Here is a 19,192-nt window from a genome sequence, read left to right as displayed (position 1 = left end):
TCGCGTTCTAAGTCTGCTGTCTCGCAGGTGCCGTCCGCGAGTCCGCCTGCTCCCCTGTGCAGGTGGCCCGCGAACTGCCGGCTGTCCCGCGTGCGCTCCCGGAGCTCCCTTCTCAGTCTGCTGTCTCAAGCGTGCGGGTCCGCGGTCTGTCCACTCCCCCGNCTCCCCCTTGCAGGTGGCTACCGCTTCCCGGCGCCCTGACACGGCGGCTCCCTCCCCCTTCTGTTTAGCTTCCGATATCTGTGCGCGGTTTCACGGCTCCCCGCTTCGTACCTCGATACTCAGCGCTGGAGATGTTCATTTGTAGAGATCCAGATGTATCTTCCTGCGTCTCAGGCTGATTCCGTGGATGTTCCTGCTGGTCTGGTACCTATCCAGCTCAACTCAGGGGACCGGCTGAAAAAGGGGTCCCCTACTCCTCCGCCATCTTAACCTCCTCTCTGCAGATCTTGATAGGAATTTTCTCTGGGGACTGCTCAGTTACAGCTAGTTTTAATTTTCTTTTTACATGAAATGTGAATTTCATTTTTAAACCATAATGATTTCAGATTCTCTTAACACAGTCAGTAACCATCACTTTGTGCTTGGTAACCTGTGTTTCATCTACCCAGGGAAATTTATCAGGGAGTCCAAGCCTATTTTTTTTTTTTAAACTGGTTTTTCTACCAGAGTACAGTGATGTTTCTATTAAGGACTAAAACATTCATGGGCAAGCTCATTTACTCTCTATTCTGAAGTTGTCTTTTCTTTGTGATGTTCACTTTGTTGTATACAATAATGTAATTGCTCGGACTGTTTAAGAACCTGGAAAGGGTAGATGGTTTCATATTCCAGGTCCTTAGGCATCCTGTTGCATTTTCCTGCTTCCAGACAGCCAAGGGTTTCAGCACAAGGATCTGACAGACAAATATTGTCCATCTAGATGAACTTAGTACCATGCTGTGGCTGAGAACAACTTCCTGTGACATAGAATTTGATTTGTCTCTTTTAAGCAGATTGCAGAGGCATGGAACACTGCAAACAAAACCTAAATGAAGGGTATTGGTTGGATGTCTCCTGCAAAGAACACAATTGTTGCAGAGTGAGAAGGATTCTCTCTGTAGCTGCTTTATATCATCTTAGCCACCTGGCTTTGAGTTCTTCCTAGGACATAAAACCCAGAAAGTAATAAGAGTGTTTACATTTGTTCTGGATTCCATTTGTGGCAACCCAGGGCTTCTCACAGATCTGAAAACAACCACACTTCTCATGGGAATACTATCCTTTATGCATTTTGCTAAGCACAGCTATAAATAATATTATTTCTGTGATGGTGGTTGTAGAGGCAGACCAGGAACTCCCTGAAATTCTCACTTTCTTTTTAAAATTATTTTATTTTAATTTCAATACAGTCACCATAGTGTTATAAGAGTTTCAGGTGTGCAATATAGTGATTCATCACTTACATACAACACCCAGTGGTCATCACAAGTGCACTCCTTAATCCCCATCAGCTATTTCCCTCATCCCCCTGCCCACTACCCCTCTGGTAACCAGCAGTGTGTTCTCTAGAGTTGAGTCTGTTTCTTGGTTTGCCTTTCTCCCTCTTTTTCCCCCTTTTGTTTGTTTTGTTTCTTAAATTCAACAGATGAATGAAGTCATATGGTGTTTGAAATCATATGGTAATCTTTCTCTAACTGACTTATTTCACTTAGGGATTATACTCTTTAGCTCCACCCATGTCATTGCAAATGGCAAGATTTCATTCTTTTTAATGGCTGAATAATATTCCCCTATATATATATACCACCTCTACCTTATCCATTCATCAATCAATGGACATTTGGGCTGCTTCCATAATTTGGCTATTGTAAATGATGCTGCTATAAACACAGAGGTGTAAGAAAAGGATGTAAAATATGATACCAAATAGTTGAAACATGAAGGGAAGAGGAATAAAGAATGAATTCAAAATTAAGTGACCATCCGCTGAATATGGACTTCTATAAACAGAAGAGGTTATATATAAACTGAATGGTAACCACAAATTAAAAAACAGTAATAGATATGCAAAAAATAAAGAGTAAGGAAACCTAGTATATCACTCAAGAAACCCTGCAAACCACAAAAGAGAGAAAGACAAGAAAGGATCAGAGAAAATCTATAGAAACAACCACAAAACAAGTAATGAAATGCCAAGAAGTGTGTATCTGTCAATAACTACCCAGAATGTAAATGGACTAAATGCTCCAATCAAAAGACATAGGGTAATAAAATGGATTAAAAAAACCAAGACCCAGGGCGCCTGGGTGGCACAGTCGTTAAGTGTTTGCCTTTGGCTCAGGGCGTGATCCCAGCATTCTGGGATCGAGCCCCACATCAGGATCCTCCGCTATGAGCCTGCTTCTTCCTCTCCCACTCCCCCTGCTTGTGTTCCCTCTCTCACTGGCTGTCTCTGTCAAATAAATAAATAAAATCTTAAAAAAAAAAAAACCAAGGCCCATCTATATGCTGTTGACAAGAGACTCATTTCAGACCTAAAGACACCCACAGATTGAAAGTGAGGGGATGGAGAAATGTTTTTCATGCAAGTGGATGTCAAAAGAAAGCTGGAATAGTAATACTTTATATTGGACAATTTAGACTTTAAAACAAAGACTGTGAAAAGAGACAAAGAAGGACACTGTATGATAATAAAGACAATCTAACAAGAAGATGTAACAGTTATAAATATTTATGCACCCAACATGGGAGCACTCAAATACCTAAAACAGTTAATAACACACATAAAGGAACTAATTGATAACAATACAAGAATAGTAGGGGGCTTTAACACCCCACTTACGTTGATGGGATCATCCAAACAGAAAATCAACAAGGAAACAGTGGCTTTGAATGACACACTGGATCAGATGGATTTAACAACTATATTCAGAACATTCCATCCTAAAGTAGCAGGATACACATTCTTTTCAAGTACACATGGAACATTCTTCAGAATAGATCGCATAAGAGGCCACAAAACAAGCTTCAACAAATTCAAAAAATTGAAGTCCTACCATGCATCTTTTCCGACCACAATGCAATGAAACTGGAAATCAACCGCAAGAAAAAATCTGGAAAGCACACACGTAACCTGGAGGTTAAATAACATGCTACTAAACAATGAATGAGTCAACCAAGAAATCAAAGAAGAAATCACAAAGTACATGGAAACAAAAACGAGCAGTTCTAGTGGGGAAGTTTATCGCAATACAGGCCTACCTCAAGAAACAAGAAAAATCTAATAACCTAACCTTATACCTAAAAGAGTTAGAAAAAGAACAACCAACAAAACCCGAACCAGCTGAAGAAAGGGAATAATAAAGATTGGAACAGAAATAAATGATATGGAGACTAAAAAACCAAACAAACAATAGAACAGATCAATAAAACCAGGAGCTGTTTCTTTGAAATTCTCATTCTCTTCGGTAACTACAGAATAAGGGAATCATTTTATATCATTCTTTAAGAGAATATTAGTCTAACTGCAATGAAATTACAAAGATGATAATGGAGTATTATAAACCAATGGGAAAGCAGTAGATTCATTCACAAAGAGTATTGGGGAAATCAGTTAAAGTTGGTCTTCTTCTCTTCCACCTCATATTATCAGAATAAATCCCAGGAAGGTTAAAGAGTTTAGTGTAAGATATGAACATACAAGACACACAGAAGAAAACATAGGTGATTGTCTCCTTCCATTGGGGCTGCTATGACAAAAATACCATAGACTGGTTGGCTTAGACAAGCAACAGACATTTATTTCTTACCATTCTGGTGACTGGAAGTTCAAGATCACGGCACGGGCAGGTTCCTTATCTGATGAGCCTGCTTCCTGGTGCATAGATGGCTGTCTTCTCACTGTGCGTTCATCTCCAGAAAGAGTTACAGAGTTCTCTGGGGTTTCTTTTAGGAGGACACTAATACCATTCCTGAGGGCTCCGCCTTTATAATTGCCTCTCAAAAATCCCATCTAATATCATCACACTGGGGTCCAGGGTTTTTTTTTTTTTTTTTTTTTTAAAGATTTTATTTATTTATTTGACAGAGATAGAGACAGCCAGCGAGAGAGGGAACACAAGCAGGGGGAGTGGGAGAGGAAGAAGCAGGCTCATAGTGGAGGAGCCTGATGTGGGGCTCGATCCCGTAACGCCGAGATCACGCCCTGAGCCGAAGGCAGACGCTTAACCGCTGTGCCACCCAGGCGCCCCGATTCTCAAAAGTGGAGGTGCTGGGGATCAGGGTTTTAACATAAATTTTGGGGAGACAAAAGCATTCAGTCCATTGCATTATTAAACCAAAGGATCAGACTTCAAAGCATGAAAACCATTAGAAGAAATGATGCAAGAAAAGTTGCCCAGGAAGCTTGGGTGGCCCAGTCCTTTAAGCGGCTGCTTGTGGCTCAGGTCATGATCCTGGGGTCCTGGGATCGAGTCCCACATCAGGCTCCCTGCTGAGCAGGGAGTCTGCTTCTCCCTCTGCCCCTCCCCCTTGTCTGTGCTCTCTCACACACACACTCTCTCTCTCCCTCAAATAAATAATTTTTTTTTTAAAAGAACATTGCTTTATTTGACATTCACATTTGACATGCTTTGGAACCCTGAGAGGATGGCCTCTTAATTTCTAAGCTGTGGGTGAGCTACTGTGTTGAAACGTTCATGGGTGTGATTCTCAGAGCCGTGGCTGGTGGAATAAATAATGGTAATGTGTATGCCCTGGACTGTGAGCTGGGAAAACATGTAAATAGCCTAATAAGTATATTTTAAGTCTATGGCTTTTGAAATCCTAGAAGAGTAGAGCGAATTGTGCTCACTTCAGTATCCTTAATTTGTTACCTCTATTTCTCTCCTACTCTCCCTATTAGAACAATGTGTCACAATTCGTCATCTGTGAAATTACAGCAACGAAGAGTGAAAGTGGAGAGAGAAGAAGAGAAAGCATTAAAGGAGAGGAAAGGAGAGGAGAGAAAGGAATGAGGGGTAGGAGAATGGGGAGGCAACTTCTATGCCAATATGGAGGTTGGGAAAACAGACTGGAGGAGAAACAAGGAGGAGAGAGGGAAGGTCTGGAGTATGTGGGGGTAGAACTAGAATCTTCATTTGAGTTTTTGACATGAACCTGTGGTCCCACAGCTACAAGCTCGATTCCTCATCTACCTAATACCTCTGTCTGGTGCCCTGCGGCCCTTGGTCCTGCTCCCTGTTGCCATTCTGTTGCGTGTGTGCCCTCCCCTCTTGGCACTCTTGGTTGGCACCCCTTTCTTACTATTTCATACCTTGGGCCTCTTCTGTTCAAGGCCTGAGTCTCCCCTGGACATTCCTCCCTGGCTCAGTTGGAAAACATTTCCTCTGTACAGACTCCAGACCCGTCCAGCTCTGGTTTGTCAGCAGGTCTTCCCAAGGACACATGTATTTCCCATTTGCCCTAAATTGCAGTCTTTGAATGTGGAACTTGCTCTTTGTTCTGGCATTGGCCTCTTGGAGGGCTTCTCTGCTGCAGAAGCCTCCTTGACCTCCAGCTTGACAGAGGGCTGTGGTTTTTGTGGCCACAAGTCAGGCTTTTGGCTCTTTCTCTCCAGCTTGTTTCTCATTACCTCCCCACTTCTTCCTATTACTGCCCTGCCTACAATTACAATCAGCCTCATGAAGAGTTGAAAACTACCTGGCTCTATTCCTCAGAGCCTAATTTGCCCTCTAGTTATGCCATCCTACCGTCCTGGGTGGCTGCCACCCTGAGCAATGGCAGTAACTGTGGAAAGAACAGATGGCGGTTGGGGAGTTGCATGCCTTCTAAGCGTCTGGTGCCCATCAGGGCTGACTTAACAATACAAGAGATGGAAGGACCTGGTGAAGAGCAAGGTATATCTATTCAAATGGCTAATGTATATATAATTAACTGGTAAGAAGCACTGTTGTTTCAATTTGTAAGGTTTTTGTAATATCACAGTTTGTTTTGGCTAATTGAAATTCTTAGACATCGGCCCCAGTATCTGGTGGGAACCAGCTGTGCTTGTGAAGGTCATGGTCATACAGGGCGGTGGTATAGAAGCACTTTCTTTTGGGGGGAACTGCTGAAACTGGAAGTAGAAATTCACAACCCAATTCCAGTGCCAGTCTTGAAAAATGCTTTTTTGCAAAATGCCTTTGCCAGTTGGACAACCTCACATTTCAAACTGCTTTCCAATATGGCAGGCACTTTATACTATCTTCATTCTTCAGTAGACAAAAGCTGCCTGCCTAGAATTTTCAAACTGTCAGAGAGAAGCTGGGGTGGAGAGAGATAGAGGTGCATTTCCTCTGAACAGAAAGCTGGACAATTGTCCTTGAAGATTGCCAGCTCAGTGTGTGAAAACCTAGCCTGGCCAGCCAAGGAAGTTGAATATGGGTCCAGAATTGTGTTGCTGGCCCACATAGAATAACCTAGAGGTTCTAAGTGCTCCTTTCTGGTTCTCTCTGTGCATTTTGTTTTCACTTCCTTTAGCTGTGTGCCCCCTCCAACACTTTCTAATATCCCATGTTCTCTCGTGATTACCTCTCTCTCATGGAAGTCTTTTTGATTTCTTAAGCATGACTTGTTGTGTCACTTCAAGACTATGGGTCTTTAGTTATGACTTTGCTTTGATCTTGGGCCAATACTTTTGTTTTGAAAAGATCTTCTTGTATAAATACCTTGAAATTGCTGAAGGGATCCTCCCCACATTGACATGGTGGAGACAGAGGGCTGCTGCTTCCAGAAACCAGGATTCCCAAGGAACCCTGACTGGCTTCCTGCCCCAAAGATTGCTGTGAATGTTGAACCACAGTGGCTCAAGTACCCTCCTCTATGTATTTAGCAAGGACTGGACATGTCAGAAGGATGAGTTGTGTTAAATCTCATAAGAGGCAAAAGGCTGGAGGCCAGGACGGGATTAAGGAATAGAAATTCAGGGTGAGATTTATAGCTCTTGTTTTTGTGAGAGGAAAAAATAAGACTGTGTTGGCTGGAAAATGAAAAGCTCCCATACTTGGAAAAGCTATCCAAGTAGGGAACTGATAATAATATCACCCCACATGGCATTCCCTTGAAAATGAAATCTAAGCTAGAGTCCCCATCAGAGTTTGGAGTTTTTTAAGTTACTTGTGGGGCTCATATTCTGAAAAGGTACCAGATGATAGGCTCTTTTCTCCAGTGTCTTTAAAGATTTGGTTTGTTAATCGTTTGGTTTCTAAGCCATCAGCAAACATACATGTGGAAAGACAGCATTTTAAAGAATGTAAACATATATTCAACCAATACAGCTGCAAAGTTCCAGATTGTGACATTAGTTGGCATTATTGTTGCATGGCACATTTAAACTAGTTTTTAGAAAGGGGAATTAAAATAGGCCTGAAGTGTGGAGAATTTTGTCTGATGTTTGATTTGTCTGCATAGATTATAAATTCATTTCAGAAAAGAGCAATGCCGAGGTGTAAGAATATTGGAAACAGAAAGTTAAAACTGAACTGCAAATTGTGCTAAATTTGAGGTCCAGGTTATGTAGATGGTAAGTAGGATAAAGGAGACATTCAAGAACCCAGATATGCCCATGAGTGACTGACAGTCACATTGCTTCTTAAAATGGACATGAGCTGATTGTGAAAATCTCACAATGTTTTCTTTTGAAGTTATGTCTATAGTTTCCCATTATACTTTAAAGTATAGAAATAGTATTGGCTCCTGAAACACATTTTATTAGACAAGGTGTATCTCTTAGGTATGGTTGCATGTATTTATCACATTAAATTCATGTTTATATTGTTTTTGCATTTCAGAAATATATTTGAATTATCCATCACACCTCAAGTTCACTTATGTTGCTCAAATGTCAAATGTGACTCCACAATTGTAAATCTCTATGTAGTAACTTATAAACAAATATAAACATACCTTGGATATAGAATGTATTATCAAAACTCATTAATTCGTTTAATAGAAATCAGCTGTGATGTCAATTCCATTGCCGATCCTAGGCTAAACTGCTTATTAGCGATCATCTTTTTCTCATTTCAGGGGATTATATAAGTTCTTTTTTTTTTTTTAAGACTGTATTTATTTATTTGTCAGAGAGAGAGAATGCACAAGCAGGGGGAGCCGTAGGCAGAGGGAGATGGAGACTCCCTGCTGATCAAGGAGCCCGATTGCGAGACTCCATCCCAGGACGCTGGGATCATGACCTGAGCCGAAGGCAGATGCTTAACCGACTGAGCCACCCAGGCATCCCTCAGAGGATTATATAAGTTCTAATTCAAAGAAGTTAGAGAGTGACTTGTGTCTGTCTCAACCTGTTGATAGACATGCTTTTCAGCTAGAAATACCTGAGGCACTTTCCTGAGCCTGTGTTCCTTGTGGCAAGCCTCACAGACATTTCCTGGATCAGAGCTGACATTGGACTGATGCTTGTGGTTCTTATGATTACAGGATGTGCCTCAGCAACGCCATCAGGGAACTTAGAAAAAGCAAGGTTCATTACAGTTCCCATAGGGCCCGTGGCGTGCCTGAGGACCACACAGAGAGGCTGAAGTCAAGGGTAGGGAGAGAGAGGGAGCTTGGACTCGGGGCCCCACTTTTCTTAGGGTCAAGGGTTAGGGTTTTGAGGGTTCACTATTAGCAAATTGAAAACAGAAGAGCAGGAATTTGGAGCAAGAAGGAAGAAGTGGGGTCACTCAAGTGGTCAGTTATCTCGGTTTCCCAGGGCTTTCTAAAAGGGGAACTTCATGCTTGGGATGTCTAGTTGGTTTGCGAGTAGCTGGGTGCTATAGCTGACGGCATGTTTACTCGAGATGGGTGTCTTTGAAATGGATGCCTTGGCACTCACAACCTTAATGTCAGGAACTTGCATTACACCTGATGACAGAGACAGGACTTGTAGCAGGAGAACCTAGCTCCATGCCCAGTCCTCTTGAGTGGCTACTAAAATCCTCTGCCCTTTCCCCCAGCATTTGTGTGTTCAATTGTCTGGTTTTTATTAAGGTATAGTCCATTTGGAATTTCAAAGAAAAATTAAACTTGGGATGCATTTTTAAAAATAGAGGGTGTTCATTTGTAAGTTATTTCCTAACAACTGAACATTTTTATTTGGAGTTGAACTTCAGATATAAACTTGGCAGGAGTCAACCGTGGCCCAGGTGGATGATCAATGTGAATAATCATATATGTTACTTTCTGGCATAGCCTTTAATGGGAGAGGCAAGGGGTTTATCAAATATCTGAAGAGTAGAAAATTCAATTTAAAAACTAATTCTTAGGAGGTCAGCATTTTCCATAAAATTCCCTGTACCTTTGCCTTTATGAGTCTGACTAAGAAGGTGTTCAAAATTCATCAATTTTGTGAGGGGAGACTCATCTGTTAAGGTGAAGAATGATTTTTCTGCCCACTTCTTTGCCAGTTTTCATAATAGCTGTGGCAAAGAGCCTGCTGGCAGGCAAGCCCTAGTTCCATGAATGGGCTTTATTTTTTAATCAGAGAACTTGTGATCCTTGACAGGTGGACTCTAACAGCTTAGTGTTTGATGCATATACTTGAACTAAGGAAGACTGGATTTTACCCACCGAAGGGAAAGAAATACTCTAATCAGGGTCCCACTGGGGACTGATGTTCGGAAGCTTCTATGATGTAGAATTGTCACTCAGCTATGACTCTGCATGAGGAAAGGGAAATGCATATATTGTGAACTTCAAAACTGTCAGGGAAGGAAATGCAGGGCTCTTTCCTTTATTCTACCCAGTACTGCAAGTACCCACTGAAACCTGATTTAATTGATTAAGATTTACAGCCACAGTATGGAATATCTGATTTACAGATATTCACTGCAATCTAAATTTCATCTTCTTCAAGGAGAGAGCCAGGCAACAAGATTTGTTGGACTTGAACAGCAAAGCAATCCCAGTCTTGGACTGAGAAGACTTTTGTGTGCATAAGGATAGAAAATTCTTTGCATTTACTAAAATCCATTGGTTTGCATATTGTAAAAGAGTGAATTGTATGGTATGTGAATTACATCTCAATAAAACAGTGACAAAAAACAATTTCAATGCAAATTCTCATGCAACCATCCACCAAGTAAAGAAATCGAACATTTATTGTATTTGCTTTCATAGTTTTTGTCTACTTCCATCAGCGGATACTGGCTTTCCATTTTCGGTAGTCATATGACACTTACTTTCAAAGAAATCTTATTTAGTACAGCCAGTGAGCAATATGAAAATACTAGGGTAGAATGCAGGTAACTGAAGTTTGGAAACCCAGAGTATGTATGATGTGTCGTTTGAAGTTCATTTGCTTCAGAACATAGCCATTTTCATCTATTCCTCCATGAAGCTGTCTCATTCCTGGAGTGCCTACCTTGTGTGAGGCATGTGCTAACTTCCCTTCTGAAGCTCCCTGTCCAGGAGAGTTGGTAGGCAAAACTAGGTAGCCTAATCAGACCACATCCTGAGATGCAGGGTCCTCTGTTCTGGAGGAGGTTGTTACAATTTTTAGAAATATATGACAAATAGGAAAGGGAGTAAAATCATCAGGGAAAAAAACACAGACTGGAAACACTTCAAAATATAGGCGTACTTGGTTTTATTTCGATTCATTGTATTGTGCTTCACAAATAACGCTTTTTTTTTTTTTTTTTTTTTTTTTTTTTTTTTTTACAAATTGAAGGTGCATCAAGCAAGACTTTGGCACCATTTTCCCAACAGTGTTTGCTCATTTCGTGTCTCTGTGGGCATTTTGCTCATTCTCACATTATTTCAATCTTTCTCATTATTATATTTCTTGTGGTGATCTGTGATCAGTGATTTTGGAGGTCACTACTGTAATTATTTGGGGACACCAGGAACCTCGCTCATATAAGACCATGAACTTAGCTGAAAAATGTTGTGTGTGTTCTGACTGCTCCATCATCAAGATGTTCACCTATGTCTCTCCCTCTCTTCAGGTTTCCCTATTCGCTCAGACACGAAAATATTGAAATTAGGCCAATTGATAACCCTGTAATAGCCTCTAAGTGTTCAACTGAAAGGAAGATTTTCACATTTCTCACTTTAAGTTAAAATCTATAAATAATTCAGTTTAGTGAGGAAGGCATGATGAAATTGAGACAGGCTGAAAGCTAGGTCTCTTTTTTAAAAATATTTTATTTATTTTACAGAGAGAGACACAGCGAGAGAGGGTACACAAGCAGGGGGAGTGGGAGAGGGAGAATCAGGCTCCCAGTGGAGGAGCCTGATGTGGGTCTCGATCCCAGGACCCTGGGATCATGACCTGAGCCGAAGGCAGACGCTTAACAACTGAGCCATCCAGGCACCCCAAAAGCTAGGCATTTTGTACCTAATAGTTAGCCAGGTTGTAAATGCAAAGGGAAAGTTCTCAAAGGAAATTAAAAGTGCTCTATGCCAGTGAACACACAAATGATAAAGTTCAAACAACCTTATTGCTGATATGGAGAAAGACTTAGTAGTCTGGATAGACAATCAAACCAGCCCCAACATTCCCTTAAGCCAAAGCCTAGTCTGGAGCAAGGCCCTAACTCTCTTCAATTCTGTGAAAGCTGAGAGGTGGGGGAGCTGCTGAAGAGAAGTTTGAAGCTGCAGAGTTTGGTTCATGAGGTTTAAGGAAAGAAGCCACCATCACATGAAAGAAGGTGGAGCAGCAAATGGTGATGTAGGAGCTTTACTGGAAGAAAATACCTTATCCTTATTGGAAGAAGATGTCATATAGGACTTTCATAGCTAGAGAGGAGAAGTCAATGCCTGGCTTCAAAGCTTGAGAGGACAGGCTGACTTTCTGTTAGGGGCTAATGCAGCTGGCGACTTAAGTTGAAGCCTGTGCTCATTTACCATTTCTGAAAATCCTAGGGTTCTTAAAAATGGCTCGAAATGTACTCTGCCTGTGCTCTGTAAATGGAACAGCAAAGTCTGTATAACAGCACGTCTATTTACAACATGGCTTACTGAATATTTTAAGCCCACTCTTGAGACCTACTGCTCAGAAAAAAAATTTTTTTCTTTCAAAATATTATTGCTTATTGACAATGCACCTGGTCACCCAACAGCTCTGATAAAGATGTAAGGTGAGACTAATGCTGTTTTTGGACCTGCTAACACATCATCCATTCTGCAGCCCAGAGATCAAGGAGTCATTTTGACTTTGAAGTCTTACTGAAATATATTTCATAAGGCCATAACTGCCATCAGTAGTGATTCCTTTGGTGGATATGGACGAGGTAAAATGAAAACCTTCTGGAAAGGATTCACCATTCTAAATAACATTAAGCACATCTGTGATTCATGAGAAGAGGTTGAGATATCAGCATTCACAGGAGTTTGGATGAAGTTGATTCCACTGCTCGTGGATGACTTTGAGGGGTTCTAGAGTTCCGTGGAGGAAGTCACTGCAGATGTGGTGGAAACAGTAGGAGAACTAGAATTGGAAGTGGATCCTGAGGTTGGGACTGATTGCTGCCATCTCACAATAAAACTGTAATGTATAAGGGGTTGCTTCTTATGGATGAGCAAAGAAAGTCATTTCTTGAGATGGAATCTACTCCTGGTGAAGATGCCATGAAGATTGTTGAAAAGACAGCAAAGGATTTAGAACATGACATACCCTTAGTTGATACAGCTGTAGCAGGGTTTAAGAGGATTGACTCCAATTTTGGAAGAAGTTCTAGTGTGGGTAAAATGCTATCAAACAGCATCACCTGCTATGAGAAATTATTCCTGAAAGAAGTCTCATTCAGTGCAGCAAACGTCACTGTTGTCTTATTTTAACAAATTGCCACAGCTCGATCAGTCAGCGGCATGGAGGAAAGACCATCCACTAGCAAAAAAATTTACAACTCACTGAAAGCTCTTACGATGGTTAGCATTTTTTAGCAATAAAGTAGTTTTAGATTAAGGCCAAACCAGAAGTGGTAGGGAGTGCTCTCCTGACAGAAGCCAGAGGAAAGATTTACGTAGAGTGGGAAAGAAAGAAAGGAATTTGACTGGTGGCTATAGCTTAATGTCTAGTTGGCTGTTTCTGATTGGTTGTCCTTAACATTTTGACTGGATAACCTTGAGACATTTATTTACAAGCTTAGATTTTGGTTAGCTTATGTAGGCTACCACAGCATTACATCCACATCAGTGTAATGGCGTTCTTGTTTAATTAAACCCTTCTTTTCTTTCCTTCTTCCTTTCCTTTTCTTTTCTTTTCTTTTTTCTTTCTTTCTTTCTTTCTTTCTTTCTTTCTTTCTTTCTTTCTCCTTCCTTCCTTCCTTCCTTCCTTCCTTCCTTCCTTCCTTCCTTCCTTCCTTCCTTTTCCAGTAGGATCCATGTGGCTTTTAAAAATTTAATCCTTTATAAGATTATTTTGAGTTTCTTATCACTTCAAATAAAGCTCACTACTCGAGCTACAATTTAAAAAGTGGTACAAACAAAAATCTAAGTACAACCACCGTAAAACCTACCTTTTACCACAATTGGTGAAACCTAAGGATTCCTTGTTGGGAATGTGTCTGGATTCCAGGTTAAGTTTAGCTATTGAGCCTGGAGAGAATAAATGCTTTTATTCTGAGATGTGAAGCCCTGCAGTTCAGAAATCCCTTCCTTCAATACTGAAAAATGGATGTTTTTCTAGGCTTAGTGGTTTTATATTTCTGGCTTTACAGGAGTGTCTCTGTATTCCAGGTGAGATCAGTTACATTCATTAACATTGTCACTACAACGAATGGGATGTTCTTGCACATTTCCAAAAGAGTTGATGTGAGAACAAAGCCAGGTAGCAAATAGTTGTTGTTAGTCTGATTTGGTGTACTAAAATGACAGCTGCATTTTGGAGTTCAAATTAAAAATGTAAACAGTTAGGTCTGGAGATTATGATGTATTGTAATGCAAATAAACAAAACTTCATCTAGTCAGAGCTCAAACCTCTTTTATTTAATCAATCAACAAATATTTATTGAATATTTGCTGCGTATTAGGAAATGAGAAAAGTGTTACAGAGCTAAGCTCATTTTCATTCCCTGGTTTCTTTTATTTCCCTATTTCTATTGCCCTTTTTCTACTCCAGGGGCTCACTCTCATTTTTGGAGCTATATCCAATCCATTAGATTAATTTTAAATTCTTAGTCTTTTTCTACTACACACGTGCGTGCCATTATTCCTGTCCTTTTATTGGAGATCAGACAATTTCTCCCTCAAACAGGGGTCATTGTGCTTGCTTCCCTACTGGTGGGCTCTGTGCTGTTGGACCAGAGATATTTTTCTCTTTAGGATTCACTTTCTGAAGAGGCAAGGGAATGACTTGGTTGCTGATAGGTTAGGGCAGACCTGAGCAAGGGCTGGGATTAGAGCATGGTAGAGCACTAAATAGGACAAATGATCTGGAAAGACCACAAAAGCAGGCGAGAAGAGGAGGTCAGGATGGCTAAGCTGAAGAGTTGGCAAGAATCATAGTCATGGCTACAGGCTGAGATCAGAGAGGTAAGTTGATGTCATGGAGCCCTGTCAGCAGATATTATAGGTCTGGACTGCAGCTTTGGGACTCTAAGGTTCTATGAGGATGGATGAGAGAAACTCTGGCATTTTATATATCCTTCCTGAATTAGACTGACCTCTAGCTCTGTGCCCCAGCCAATCTCATACACTTATCTCTCTCCATGTTTCCTTTGTTATTCTCTTTCATGCATTTGTTCATGAATTCTTTTTGAAATTCTATCCAGTTTTCAAAATCCATCTTAATGCTAGCTGTTTCTTTAAGCTTTTCGTGATCACGTTGGCTAGAGATATTTTTCTCTTCAAAATTCACATTTGTAAGAGTCAAAGGAATGAGCATTTATTTGAGTGCCTATATGTGCAAAATTTTTGATTTGAGCTTTCTTTGCTTAACCCTTATTAGAACCTCGTATAAAGGAGGTCCCTAGTTGAAAGATGTGAGGACTAAATCTAGAGACTGATAATACTGTCTGCCTTTTTGAGTCATCATGGCCCAACCATTAGGATTCTGAAATAAGATAAAAGTGTGGGGAAGACTAGAGATGTCTTGGCTAGATCTCCTAGGAGATTTTGTGGACCACGTGATGTTCAATGTATTATGAGACTCAGATAATATCCTGGTATAACTTTACTGAAGAGAAGGAAGTATTTACAGGAAGTTTATAAGTTAATACATCACAGTATTTCCGTAGAGTCCTCCCAGTACTGACTCATTGCTCCTATACATTTAATCAAAAGGTACAGCAGGAGACATGCTGAGATAGGATCACCTAGGGGGAGAGTGGACAGAGAAGAGGGGGGCCCACAACTGAATACTGAAATGTCCTCACACCTAGGGGCATTCACTTGTGGCAGATGCTTCTCAGAGATTGACTAATATGAGGGCAGAAACAGGGCTTTGTTAGGATGGAGGTTTATGGTTACCTTGATAGAAGTCTTTTCTAATGAAGTGGAGGACAAAAACTTGATCAGAACAGATAGATGATATCTGTAGAAAGCTTTTCTATGAAAGGAGGAGAAAAATGGGCCAAGCTGTGGAGAGATGTGGGTCAAGGGATTATTTGTTGAGATGGGAAATAATACAGCAAAGTTATGATGAAATAATATAGGAAAGAGCCATAAAATACTTGATCATATCACTCTCATAATTCTGAGACTTCTCATACCTTAAAGATTCCATTATTACTTACTGAGGTTGCTAGGTTTAGAGCCAAGATCATCTCTATATAAGAGGTTTTATCATTTAAGAATATGCAACCTGTCCTTGACTCCCTTGCCATCACTGGTCATTAGCCTAGTGGACATTAAGTTTCACAGAATTGAGTGGAATTACTGTCATTATGTTAGGATTCATACCTTGTTCAGCAAGTGATGGGATAAAGTGGAGTAGACCAAGCAGGACTCTCAGGTGAGTTGTAGACAGAGGTCCCCTGGGGGGTCCTCAAGAACTAGGGGAAGTAGTGGAGAAGGGGGAACAGAAGAGAGGGATGTGTGGGAGGGGAAGGTCCAGGGCTCTGAATACATTACTTTGAACTTGGTTTTAGTAAATTCTGCAATTCACAGGTGTTCCCCCCCAACCATGGAAGTGAATACTGGTGGTTCATGTTTCAGTGAGTGAATAGCAGCATAGATTTGAACAGTGAATCGTTGACTCATGAGGGAGAATCCAAACACTTGGAATTGGTTTTTGCAATGCTTCATTCTGCCCCGAGACTTAAGTGAGCAGTTGCTCTCCCCACTCCATTCCCAGTATCAGCATCTCCAATGCAAATGCAGAATATGGTAACTTGATTTCAGTTGATGTTCTTTTTCTCTTTAAGACCTCCTGCTTTCTTTCCTTTTCTGATTTCCAAGAGCACTTGTTTAGTGATTTTTGAGTTTCTGTTATCAAAACCCTAAGTTCAAAAGGCAGAATCAATGTCACCGCATAATAGTTCACCAACGCGATCCATTTATTTGCAATGCTTAAAAGAAGTTCCCCTGAGAACTTAGCACAGTTTGAGTTTCGATAAGTGATTGCCTGGCATATCTGATACCCTAGCTGAGGTTTTCATCTCAGCTAATATCTTCCCGAGATTACTTTACAGCCCATTTACTTGGGCAAGGGCTAACATGTCCTGAGTCTCTAACCATGTGTTGAGGGTGAATGTGAATATTGAAGTAGGAGGGTAAAAATGTGAGTTTATTATTCTCGATGTTGTTGTTCTGTGTTTAATTCCTTGGGCTATATATTTAGGAACAAGAGGCAGAGTGGCTTAGATGGTCCCGCGATTATCATATCCACCTCTCAGCAGTCATAGAAAGCATGGACAGTAGTTTTCCAATGATGTTTGTGCTACAATTTTTCTTTTACCACATATGCTTTTAGGTGGCTATGCTTGGGGGTCCACTTATAACTTTGTGAACAACTGTTTTGGCCAAATGATAGATGGGATGTTTCCATCCAAGGTATGCTATTCATAAGAGGACTAATAACTTTTTATCAAACTTTATGTGACTAAAGCCAAATTAGATTTATTAAGGTGATGAAAAAAATAGGGACTTTTTAATGGGTAACAATGCTATGCATTATCTAAATGCAATGCAGATGTAATGATGCATTAGAAATGCCGAGAAAATTCAATCAGTGTAGAGAAAATATAATGAAATGGTTGTTTAAACACTGTAAAGCTAATGTTGGAGTAATTACTTACCATCGAGCAAGATGTGGAGCACATTACCCAGGCTCTGTTTGATTAGTCATCCTGCCTGCAACATCTGGCCCTTTGATCCATTTTGATTTTAATGTAATTTCTAAACTTCTGAATTTAAGTATTAGAATGAATGAGTAAATAACACAACTTCTGTAAGGAGATGAAGTTTTTACTAGCTCATGACAGATTAAAACCATGTCCCTGGCTCACTTCTCCTGCACCCTCCCCACTTGTGTTCACCTTTACTTCTTCATGTGAAAGAGAACGTTGAAATCCAGAAGGGTGGACTTCCTTGCTTTTAAGATTAGGTAGCAAGTATTTAAAATAATACTTTGGCTTTCTTTGAGTGGTCTTTCTTTTGGGGCAAAGTTGTGGTTTTTAGAACAATTATCTTCTTACCTATTGATAGGAAAGGACTAGAAAGATTGGATTGTAAGAACTCTGGCTCCTCTAATGAAAGTTTACATTTCTTGTTGAAAATTTAGAAAATTCAGGTAATAAACATAAGAAAATAAATATCACCCATGATAGTATTTCTCAGAAGAAAACATTATTAATATTTGGGGGGAATTTCTTACTAAAAACTGACAGTTAATCTATTCTACTCTACTCTAATAATCGTATAACTCAGAAATTAACATTGTGGTTAAGAGTGTCTGAGCTGGAGTCCGGTTGCTTGGGTCCAAATACTGTTTTGCCTTGGGCAAGCTACTTGTGTCCTTGGTGCCTCATTTTCCCCACTTATAAAATACAGACAGTAATAGTAACTGCTTCATGGAATTGTTGTAAAAATTAAGCGAGGTAATTAAAATAGGCAATGGGTTTATAACAATGCCAAACACATAATGAATGTTTATAAATGTCAGCTATTACTATTGTTATTGTCATGAGTGTTCTCTGATTACAAGAATTCTATTCTGGGGGTGCTGGGTGGCTTGGGTGGCTAAGTGACCAACTCTTGATTTTGCCTCAGGTCATGATCTCAGGGTCTTGAGATGGAGCCCCATGCTAGGCATGAAGCCTGCTTAGGATTCTCTCTCTCCCTCTCCCTCTCCCTCTTCCCTTCCCTCCTCATGGGACCCTGCTCTTACAAACTCTCTCTTTAAAAAAAAAAAAGAAAAGAAACAGAATTATATTCTGAGTATAGTTTTATAATATACCTTTTTTCGCTTATTAATATAGCACCTACCTTTTATGTTAATAGATGTTATTTAAAAGTATATTTTTCCTAATGCATACATTGATGGATTTTTGGCTGGTATATAATTTTTTAAAAAACTTTTATAAACAATGTTTCCTTAGAATTCATTTTTAGGAATGAACTTACTGGGACAAAATGCATAAACATTTGAAAATTTTTGATATATAGAGTGAAATTCCCCTCTCTAAAGATGTGAACATGTCCCTTCCTCTCCTCCCTCCCCAAATGTGGATATTATTAGCTCTTAGAAAAAGAGATTAACAGTTTAATGGGTGAAAGTAGTATGTTGTGGTTTCTTTAATTTGCATTTATTTTTTCCCATGTGTTCTGGGATTTTCTCTTCTGTCAATTTCCTATTCATATCCTCTGTTCATATATCTTTTAGAGCATAAGTCTTTTAGTTTTTAAATTGAGGGCATTTTTTTTAAAGCCTAAGGAGATTAACTTTTTGCCAGATATATTGCAAATATTTCCCCCAGTTTATGGTTTGCTTTGAATCTTGTTCTATGTTTTTTTATTTTGGCTACGTAGATCTTTTAAAAGTTTTATGTAGTCAAATTACTCACTATTTTTGTTGACGATTTCTAGTTTTGGAGTCAAATTCAGAGACTTAGATCACTAGTCCGCTTAGTGAGTATGAAATGGTGCCTCACTGTGGTTTTGATTTGTGTGTTCCTGATGGCTAATGCCAACTTTACTTTGCAGTTTTCTTTGTGCCCAAAATGCCTGCAGAAAATTTTCTACTTTCCTTTCCTTGCCTTTTGCTTTGTGTTCTTTATAAATCCTAATA

The 19,192-nt window shown here is 40.0% G+C and overlaps 1 long non-coding RNA gene across 1 annotated transcript in view; it reads left to right on the top strand.

Annotated features, from left to right (window-relative positions):
• Positions 1–5,623: 5,623 nt before the first annotated feature.
• Positions 5,624–19,192, top strand: part of LOC117801451 — a 35,488-nt gene continuing 21,919 nt past the window's right edge. The window contains exon 1 of the long non-coding RNA XR_004623977.1: positions 5,624–5,879. This is a non-coding gene — a long non-coding RNA (uncharacterized LOC117801451). The remainder of the gene's footprint in view (positions 5,880–19,192) is intronic.

Source organism: Ailuropoda melanoleuca, chromosome 3 (genome assembly GCF_002007445.2).
Source record: "Ailuropoda melanoleuca isolate Jingjing chromosome 3, ASM200744v2, whole genome shotgun sequence".
NCBI classification, from domain to species: Eukaryota; Metazoa; Chordata; class Mammalia; order Carnivora; family Ursidae; genus Ailuropoda; species Ailuropoda melanoleuca.
The sequence above is the reverse complement of the archived record's forward strand: the minus strand, read 5'-3'. Positions and strand labels throughout refer to the sequence as shown.